This window comes from Lepisosteus oculatus, chromosome 12 (assembly GCF_040954835.1).
Source record: "Lepisosteus oculatus isolate fLepOcu1 chromosome 12, fLepOcu1.hap2, whole genome shotgun sequence".
NCBI lineage: Eukaryota > Metazoa > Chordata > Actinopteri > Semionotiformes > Lepisosteidae > Lepisosteus > Lepisosteus oculatus.
This window is the reverse complement of record NC_090707.1, coordinates 31,798,495-31,808,729: the sequence shown is the minus strand read 5'-3', so window position 1 is coordinate 31,808,729 and position 10,235 is coordinate 31,798,495. Positions and strand designations below refer to the sequence as shown.

The window sequence follows — 10,235 nt, the reverse complement described above, 5'->3', positions numbered from 1 at the left end:
ACGGCACGTGATGCCATTCATTAATTTCAGGTGCCGGTGCCTATGTCGTTTACATAGACTCATTGTGAACACAAAATGAGCCACTGATTCATCAAACCATCATCTGAGCTGTCAAGTGTACAGGCTGTAAAACAAACGCACACAATTCACCTTTTTTGCAAAACTAAGTAACCCTTTTTAAAAATAAAGTAACGAAAAAGACGTTTTGTGAGCCTTATTCAGCTGTTCCTGTCTCTGGCCCTAATGGACCACTGCATCAGAGGCTAGTCGATGTCAATTCTAATTATTTTTAAATAAAAAAATATTTTTCAGCAACTAGAATGGTGAATGGGATTTGGGGTTGGTATTAACCCTGTATAAAATTCAGTTACAGAACTCCTTTCATTCAGGTTGGTGGCCTGTAATGTAACCATGACTGCTTCACAAGGAAAAGAAAAACATTCAGAATGTCTGATACAGCACCTGTCCTATCATCAGAAACTCATGACATACTGTATTAAGAACTTTTCAGTCAGAAAAAAAGAGTACCCAGGTTGAACCTAAGGTGCTATATGTTGAAGGTGCTGAAATAATACATTTGAACTGGATCAATCACACATCAATTAGCACTGGAAGGAAAACCAGCAGACATGGTAGTCAGCTACCAGGACTAGGAACTATTGGTGGCCTAAATAGTTGCTGCTTTTCATTCTAGCCGAGCTCTTTACATTACTGAGTCCTCAATTATATCGAGCTCTTTGATGGGAAGATATTTTTGTTCAAAAGCTGAAGATCTTCAGTTACTTAGAGTATGGAACACAATTAAAATGCAACTCCCAAAATATTCAGGAACTGAAAATAATTCAATTTAATCATTAGTTCACCAAGAGGATCAAGAGGGCCAGCAGGGGCCATTGGGGCCAGCAGGGGGCGCTCACCCTGTGGTCTGTGTGGGTCCTAATGCCCCAGTATAGTGACGGGGACACTACACTGTAAACAGGCGCCGTCCTTCGGATGAGACGTAAAACTGAGGTCCTGACTCTCTGTGGTCATAAAAAATCCCAGGGCGTTTCTCGAAAAGAGTAAGGGTGTAACCCCGGCGTCCTGGCCAAATTTCCCATTGGCCCTTACCAATCATGGCCTCCTAATAATCCCCATCTATGAATTGGCTTCATCACTCTGCTCTCCTCCCCACTGATATCTGATGTGTGGTGAGCGTTCTGGCACACTATGGCTGCCGTCACATCATCCAGGTGGATGCTGCACATTGGTGGTGGTGGAGGAGAGTCCCCATTACCTGTAAAGCGCTTTGAGTCCAGAAAAGTGCTATATAAGTGTAAGCAATTATTATTGTAACGCACTAGCCTGGTGGTGAGGAGGAAGCGCCCCTAGGCGCTCATAGTACCGCTGGGCATGCTGGAAGTGGTAGCCGGGTCAGCACGATGAGGGTCAGCACGATGACCAGCGGCTGACCCTACCTGTGTAAATAATGTCCTAGTAGTTCTAGTGCCCTGTGTAGTCTTATAAAAGTATAGCATGTTGTTAAGTAATTACCACACTAAAGATGTGTACGTGTTCCATCAGTCTCCTCATGTGCGTGTATATCCTGTGTTTGGTTTTGTGTGGTTGTTAATGAATAAAGCTAGCGCTTGGTTTGTTAATTGCATCTCCACTGGTCCTTTGTTCTGAAAAGAACCTGTAAACGCTACATTGGTGTCAGAAGCGGGCAGGATGAGCAAATTGTGTCAGACACTGCCCGATTCTGTTAAGCGCCGGCTGACGCTGAAAGAAACAGAACCCATCGGCAGCGCACATAGGGAGCCTGAGCAACTCCTGGGTGTGACAGGTGGCCACAGCCCTTACCAGGGCTGCCCAGTAGTGGTCCCGCCGGTAGAATTGGGGCGACTGGCCGCTACTCCTGGTCAGCGGCTGCCCCAGAGAGAGGATACCCTCCCTGCCGGAGCCGATCAGCGATTCCCACACCCATCGGCGCGGGTGCGACTAGGTCGCTACGATGGGGAAGCGCCTTGGGAAACCTACGAGGCGCAGTTCCAGCTCGCGGCCCGGACGAATGGCTGGAGTCGGGCGGAGATGGCCGGCCACCTGGCGGCAGCGCTGGAAGGAGCGGCCTGTCAGGTGCTCCTGGACGTCCCGGAGGAGGACAGATGCGAATACACGGCGCTGGCAGCAGCTCTCCAGCTGCGCTTCGGTGTGGAGGAGGTGCCGGACTTGATGCGGGAGAGGCTGGCCCTGCGGCGGCGCCGACCAGGAGAGCGACTGGGCCCGGTTGCCGCGGATGTCATGTTCCTCGCCCGCCGAGGATACCCAACTTTCCCCCGGGAGGCGCAGGGGGAGATGGCTCTCCAGGCCTTTCTCAAGGCCCTCTCACCCGAGGAGCTGCGGTGCCATGTGCAGCTGGCCGCGCCAACATCGCTGGAGCAGGCCTTGGCCCTTGTTACACGGGCTGAGGCCGTGTTCGGGGTGGCTGGAAGCGCCAGCAGACGCAGTGCACCCTGCCGGCTGACCGAGGCGGCGATGGAGAAATCCAGCGAGGGGGAAGAGGAGCCAGCCCATGCAGCGACCCCTGCGGAACAGCCCCGCACGCTGATTTGCAACCACTGCGGGAAGAGAGGACACCGAGCCCGGTTCTGCCGGGCACCCGAACCTCGCACTCCTCGATCGGCGTCGGGAAACGGGAACGGGTTGGCTCAACGCGGGGAAGGCCGCCCTTGAACAGCTCAACCCCCGCTCCAGAGAGCACTGTAAAGACCGGCGCCCCTCACGCCACCGTGGGCAAGTCGGCTGTAGCAGGGGCCTGTACCTCCACTGCCAAATCGAGGACCAACCCTGCCTGGCCCTACTCGACACCGGTTCATCGGTAACCCTACTCCGGCTGGGCGTCCTCCCCGATACCGAGGGCACCAACCCCCCAGGATGGGAGGCCTCCAGCCTGTGGCTAAGGACCGTGACGGGACAGCTCGCTGCAGTCCGGGGTAAACAGGTGCTTGCCTTCCGTCTAGGTGCAGCGATGGTTCGCACCCCTGCTACCTCGCACCCATCCAAGAGGACTGCATTCTGGGGCTGGACCTACTGCAGCGAGTGGGGGCCAGTTTGGACTTGGACCGGCAGGAGTTGGTGTGGCAGGGGGAGCGACTTCACCTGGTGGAGGGCAGGCACGGCGAAGGCCGAGGGACGTGGGCTTGCCGGAGCCGGGGGAAAAAGAGGCAGTGGCGGGGGCGGCGGCGGCAGCAGTCGCCGGGGCAGACCAGGCCTGCGAGCCTGGGAGCGAGCGTGCCGGATCCTGCCCCCGAGTCAGCTGGGGGACCAGACAAGGCGGCGGCGGCGGGGGCCGAGTGTTGCGTGGAAGCGAGGCGCGCCGTTGAGGATCTCTACCAGCGGAGCTGCGAGGGCCTCGATCAGGACCAGCGGCAGCGGCTCCAGGAGCTACTTGCCCAGAACGAGGATCTCTTTGCGGCGAGAGATGAGGACTGCACCCACACTGCCCTGGTCCAACACGAAATCAACACTGGCGACGCTCAGCCCATCCGCATCCTTGGACTGCCACCACTGCGCCCGGCGGGAGCAGCGTGAGGAGGCTGTCCGCACCATGGCGGAGGCGAGCACCGCGGCCACGGCCCGGGAGGGGCCGCTGGGGGTGGGCCTGTCAGACCTGGCGCAGCGTCAGGCAGCTGATCCTGACGTGGGGCCGGTGCTCCGCTGGAGGGCAGCAGGAGTGCGGCCTACGCGAGAGGAGCTCGCCCCGCACCCAAAGTCCGTCAAGGCCCTCTGCGCCCTGTGGGAGGCCTTGGAGGTAAAGGAACGTGTGCGGTGTGTGTGGCGCAGAAGGGTCCCCCCGAGCGCTTTTGGGCCCCCCTCCAACAACACCAGGTGGGGGCTCCTATGGAGCGGGTGGGGGTGGACGTTTTAGGCTCGTTTCCGTGCACCGAGGCCGGAAACCGCTACGTCTTGGTGGCCATGGACTATTTTATGAAGTGGCCGGAGGCCTACGCCCTCCCAGACCAGAGTGCCCCCACGGTGGCCGATGCACTGCTGGAGGGGATGTTTGCCAGGCTGGGGGTGCCGGAGGAGTTACACAGTGACCAGGGGCGTAACTTCGAGTCCCAGGTCTTCGCCAGAGTGTGCAGCGCCTGGGGATCACTAAGACGCGGACCACACCGCTGCATCCCCAGAGCGACGGGTTGGTGGAGTGGTTTAATCGGACGCTCGCCACCCAGCTGGCCACCCTGGTGTCCCGGCACCAACGGGACTGGGACCGCCACCTCCCCCTTGCGCTCTGGGCGTATAGGACCGCGGTCCAGGAATCCACTGGGTGCACCCCGGCCTCGCTCATGCTGGGCCGGGAAATGCGAACCCCGGTGGACCTGGTCTTCGGCCCGTCGCCCGGAGACGGGTCGGCACCGCCGGCTGGACCGGACTACGAGTGGGACCTGCAGCAGCGGATGCGGCGGGTGCACAGCTTTGCACGGACCCACCTGACTCAGGTGGGGGTCAGGCAGAAGCGGCACTACGACCTGCGTTGCAGGGGGCCTGCCTTCCAGCCCCTGGACTCGGTTTGGTGTACAACCCGCACCCTAAGCTGGCGCCGTCGTGGGAGGGGCCCGCTGAGGTACTCGGGGTGGTGGGCGAGGTCTGCTACTGTGTCTGGTTGCGAACATGGGGGAGAGTGGTGGTCCTGCACCGAGACCGCCTGGCCCCCTACTGGGCCCGGGAGGAGGAGCTGTGTGGGGAGGCTCTAGAGGAGCAGCCGGGGCTGGAGCCGGCCGATAGTGGGGCGTCCGTGGGTCACCAGCCGTCACTGCGACGCAGCGGCCGCTCACACAGGGTTCCACAGCAGTTAGCCAAGTACGAGTACAGCCTGAGGGGGGTGTTCGACGTCGGCAAGACGCGAGACGCTTCAGGTGGGGGCAGTGTAACGCCCTTGCCTGGTGGTGAGGAGGAAGCGCCCCTAGGCGCTCATAGTACCGCTGGGCATGCTGGGAGTGGTAGCCGGGGAGAGCCTGAGGGTCAGCACGATGACCAGCGGCTGACCCTACCTGTGTAAATAATGTCCTAGTAGTTCTAGTGCCCTGTGTAGTCTTATAAAAGTATAGCATGTTGTTAAGTAATTACCACCCTAAAGATGTGTACGTGTTCCGTCAGTCTCCTCATGTGAGTGTCTATCCTGTGTTTGGTTTTGTGTGGTTGTTAATGAATAAAGCTAGCGCTTGGTTTGTTAATTGCGTCTCCACTGGTCCTTTGTTCTGAAAAGAACCTGTAAACGCTACATTATTATTATTATCATTATTATTATTATTATTATTATTATTATTATTAAGAGCTCAGCTGGTTCAGCATGTCTGGTCTAGATTGGTTCCATACTCTGAAGCAGTGCTACTCAAGGTACAGGCAATCCAGTGTGTCCCATTACCCAGCTCCTTAATTAATTAATTTATTTTAATTGGAAGAACTGGTGAAAAGCTGTTCTTTGAACGAAAAGGTCAGAAAAATCAAAAACAATTGATTAGTTGATTAGTTCAAAATAGTAGTAGTAGTATGTCTAAATCCCTAATATATTTACATAAACTATTATATCAATCACATATCAAGATTCAGCTAAGCAATTGAGAGCTGGAGCATTATTTTATTGATAAATTACAAAATTATCAACTCAGGCTTCAGTGGATTGTTTTGTCTGATTTATTTAAAATGCTCAATTTTAAATGCATAATTTCTTTTGAGTTATGAATTTTATCATCCAAAGTGCACATGCAGAATTTTCTCAGTTAAATGTTAACCTACTTTTGATTGTTGGGAAATAAATTATTTAAGTTAGAATAGTACTGTACAGTATGTTCTGTTTGTCCACCTGTGGTGTTCACTATACTGGTTACTGTATTGGGCTGACATCAAACACCTACTACAGCAGAGTAGCATGAGAAAGACTCATTCATGATATAGAACCCAAATGGGGTTGGTTTCAGGGTAATGTGCTAAGTATTGGTTTAATAGAGGATAGCATAGCACTAGGGTAATGCATTCAAATTGCCACTTCCATGATTTGTGCTGAACCAATAGTGGGTAGATACTGCAAAATGCATGGCCCACACCTGTATTGTCCTTTAAGTGAATTGCTGCTGACCTAACTTTGATGGAATTGAAAATAAAAGTCATTTATTTTAAACTAGTAATGTCCCAATCTGAGCAGGTTATAAAAAAACCCCCAACATTTTATGCTTACCATATTGCCTTATACTATTGTTATAAATGTTTAAGGCAGTGAGTGAATCAGCTTGGAAAGTCTTTATTAAATGTTAGAGTACTGTATGATTAAATGTAAAGGTTGCTGTATTTGTATATCTGTTTGTAGAGACATTTATTGTGTTGGCGTAAAAATAAGTTTATATCTCTAAATTTAGAGGTGTAGCGGACACTGTTTTTCAAAAATTAAATCAATAACAATTCCACAACGTGTTTTTGACAACGCATTTAACAAACAAAAACTACCCAACTTAAATCTCGCAAACCATCGCAAGGTAATTTTTTCCCCTGACAACGAAGTGTTCTGTATTTTATTATACATAGTGCGGAACAGAAGGCTACGTGGGCTTAAGACAATGAAATCATAGATAGCATAAAAAAATACGCTTATCATTTAATCACCTGACAGTAGCAAAGTTTTTCCTCTATTCAAGATGGCTGAAATGCCATGCATTGATGTTTGCGCTGACCGGGCAGAGATTATTTACATGTAGGCGGAGGAAGACGCATCTGTGTCGTAGTCAACGCCAAATTAAACAAAATTAAACTACATCAATTACTGGATTCCCGACATGGACGACTTAAGCGATGTATGACAAAGGCCTTTTTGTTGTCGAAAATAAACTACAGTGTATGGAAAACTACCTACGCTCCAAGTGTCATGTAGGAATAACTGCTTCTTTATTGCAATCTCCCTTTTCCAAAGAACACCTTGTCTGAATTATTATCCTTCTAGCCCCACTACCGACCCGCTGTGTTCAAACGTCAAAGTTGCCTTTGGCTTTCGTTACAGAGAAAAAAAAATAACGAAGTAAGTAACTCGTCTGTGTTTGAATAGCTGTTTTTAATTTTCTTTTTCGCGCTGATGTGAGGGAGGTCTGTGTGCACGAACTAGACGGGAGTTGTAATAAAAGGGAATACAGCAGCCATTTCATCACTGCCCAGTAGCGCTAGTGCATTGCGACTGATAAGACTACGGGCCTGGTCGTTACTTTGGTTTAGTGACAGGGCCATTTCATAAACTTTTAAGTGTGTTACGCCATAAAGCAGTGTTTCTGTTAAAAGTGTACAAGCACAGCTGTTTTGTGCTTCAGCAGAAAAGGACTGCTCCGGCCATGATGGCTGCCATATTCCCTTCGTGGGGTTACATACTGTATTCCTGCATTCCGGCGCACTGAAAACGAGCTTCCGAAATATATTTAGGCGAACAACAGGCCAGTTCTGCAGCGAAATGCCTTTGTACTCGGCGGGGAATCCGAGTATAATGCGGTCATCCTTCACAGCACCTTAAAGAGGTGTTATTAAATTGTGAAAGGATGAAGCCGTAATTGCTGTCACATCGTCTTTTCTCCATGCAAAATAATCCCGAACATGACATGTACCACAGATTTGGTAGTTGAGCAAAGGCAATCATAAAATAGTTTTATTGGTAACCAGAATATTACCAAGATATTGATAACCTGATATTGCAAACGTGTGTGTGTGGGGAGGAACTATTGTCAAGTACCATATCAAAGTTAAAACTTCCTCCTCAGTTTTAGTGAGCCTAAAACGCGCAACTATATAGAACAGCATGGAAAATAGCTATTAAAACTAAATTAGACGTGCAAATATATAATTGTAGTATTATTTAAATATATTATATAATTAGTATCTTTACCATTACTGTACGGTGAATACATAACAATAATACCGTATGCCTTTATGAGCCCATTTAATACAAAAAAGCTGTGCAACAAAGCAGCATATGTAGCAAAGCTGTTATGGTCTATAGTATGATGCAGTTTTGCGGTTGTGGTAACCAGATTCCTAAAACTTACTCAATGTTTTTTTTTTTATTCATGTTGAAGACTTTAGCTGAACCATATTAAACAGCCTTGGAACCTTTAGCGCTCTGTCGTCTCAGCTTTTCACTGAAAACACGCCACACAAAAATACTTACCAAAACGAAACATATAACGGGGGAAAAAAAACTTTGCACGTTAAAATAAAGGATAGAAAACTAGAATTCAATTAAAGATAATAAACGAGCAAAAAAAGAAAGAAAAGAGATTACCAAAGATGTGGAAAGAATTTAAATTGGGATTTAAATTTTAATTTTTTTTATTTTTAAACCACATGCTGTTCAGATGGCCTTAAATTCACCATTTACATCTGATTATTATCTGCCTGTAGAACGGATTCATAATTCCAAATTTACCTTGCTACTTACCTGCAATCCTTACCACTAAACACTTGCAGAATTATTAATAGCCTATACAGTATGTTTGCAAATGTTGGTCCTGTTTTAACAAGGGCCTTAAACTCGCCTATTCAAATTAATAAAATAGTTGGCTTAGTAACCAGAACACTTTTGTGTTTCACATACGTGAAAATGTTTTAAGTAGCAATAAATTAAAACGTCTTCCTCAGTTTTAGTAAGACTAAAGCACTCAACTGTGTTTCAGAGAGAATGCACACTAAAAACTCAATAGTATAGAAAATAACATGCTATTAAAAATAATTTAGAAGTGCACTTTAAGAAGTGCAAATAGTCTCTTGAGCTTTAATTTGAAACTGTTTATTTTAATTGTCATTTTTTGATTGCACTAGTTATTTTATGTTCCTCAACTCATTAATTCAATCTTCAGTAGTATTAACAATAATTATTTATGAATTAAATACAAATTACATAACAGTTTGTTTCATATTCTAAATTAAGTACCTTTTTGGGTTCCAGTGTCCTTGTTAATGTAAAATAGTTTCCTAGAGGTTCAATAGCAGATGAAGAGAAAATGCATATGAATAAGCATGCATTTAAATTGATTTGAAACTTTCAGGTAATTCATTTGTTGTTGTATGGAAAGTGTTGCTTAGATTCTCCCCAAAAGCTGTTTAGCACATAGTCCAAGAAAGACTTCAGTTAATCTAATTATACAAGTTCAGAACTAAAACACTTAGCCTGTCTAGACAATTGGTAGTGAGGAAGTGAAAAATAATTCTGAAAAGCTTTTAATATCATTTACTGTATTTAGCAACTTTCCTTTCATGTTGAAATCACTGCAAAGCATATTTTTATGAGGCAAAGAACAACTGAGATTAAACCCCTGTAAAATCAAACACAGATGATGTAAAATAAAAAAGTACAGACTCATTTTAAAAATCTGATGTTTTTTTTTTTATCAAAGAATTCCTTAAATCAGGTGCTCTCCTGCAGGAGACCTAATCCACCATAGTATAGTGCTTAGCATCAGGGACATTCAGGAATCCAGGATTCAAACTGTATTCAAAGTATTAAAACTGTGCGTCTATCCAGGTATCTACCTATGGGAATTTCATCATCATAAAATGTGTGTATTATTAAAATCTTAAAGATTTGAAACTTTATTTCACTGTAATACAGAAATGATCTAGCTATTCCAGGAACAAAATCATACAAGCTTTCTCACTTCTTGCAGAATTGTGTAATAGTTAAAATTTAAATAACTAAAAACCGAGCTTAAATAATCTGTAACGCTGTGCTGAAAAGTAGGCATATAAGACATCAGTTTATATTTCAACTAAGGTGATACGACAATACATCAACTAAAGGGGAGGAGTGGTGGCTCTGTAGCTAAGGACCTACGCCTGTGGCTGGAAGTTTACTGGTTTGAATCCTGCAGCCAGCAGAGGAATCCTACTCCGTTGGGCCCCTGAGCAAGGCCCTTAACCCCAACTGCTCCAGAGGTGCCGTAGAAATGGCTGACCCTGCCCTCTGACCCCAAACTTCTCTTTCTGTCTCTGTGTCTCGTGGAGAGCAAGCTGGGGTATGTGAAAGGACAAATTCCTAATACAAGACAATTGTAATGGCCCAAAAAAAGTGATCTAATCTCAAAGGAATTGTCATTAACTGATTTGGGACTAAAGAGGCAGAACAACTTGGTTGTTTCATTGCTAAAATCTAATAAGAAACTGGAAGCTATGGTTGATAAAATGTGATGAGAATGTGTTCTTGAAGAAGAGGCAGATCCTTTCCAGTA

General features: G+C 47.0%; 1 protein-coding gene across 11 annotated transcripts in view; it reads left to right on the top strand.

Annotated features, from left to right (window-relative positions):
• The window catches only part of LOC107078830 (zinc finger protein 329), a 33,811-nt gene that overhangs the window by 18,608 nt on the left and 4,968 nt on the right, over positions 1-10,235 (top strand). Inside the window, exon 1 of one of the 11 annotated variants that reach the window (XM_069196375.1) lies at positions 6,396-7,048. The exons of the other annotated variants lie outside the window; for them this stretch is intronic. The gene's annotated coding sequence lies outside the window, so the exon portion shown is untranslated. Of the gene's footprint in view, positions 1-6,395; positions 7,049-10,235 lie in introns of those variants that run through there. 11 annotated transcript variants of the gene reach the window in all.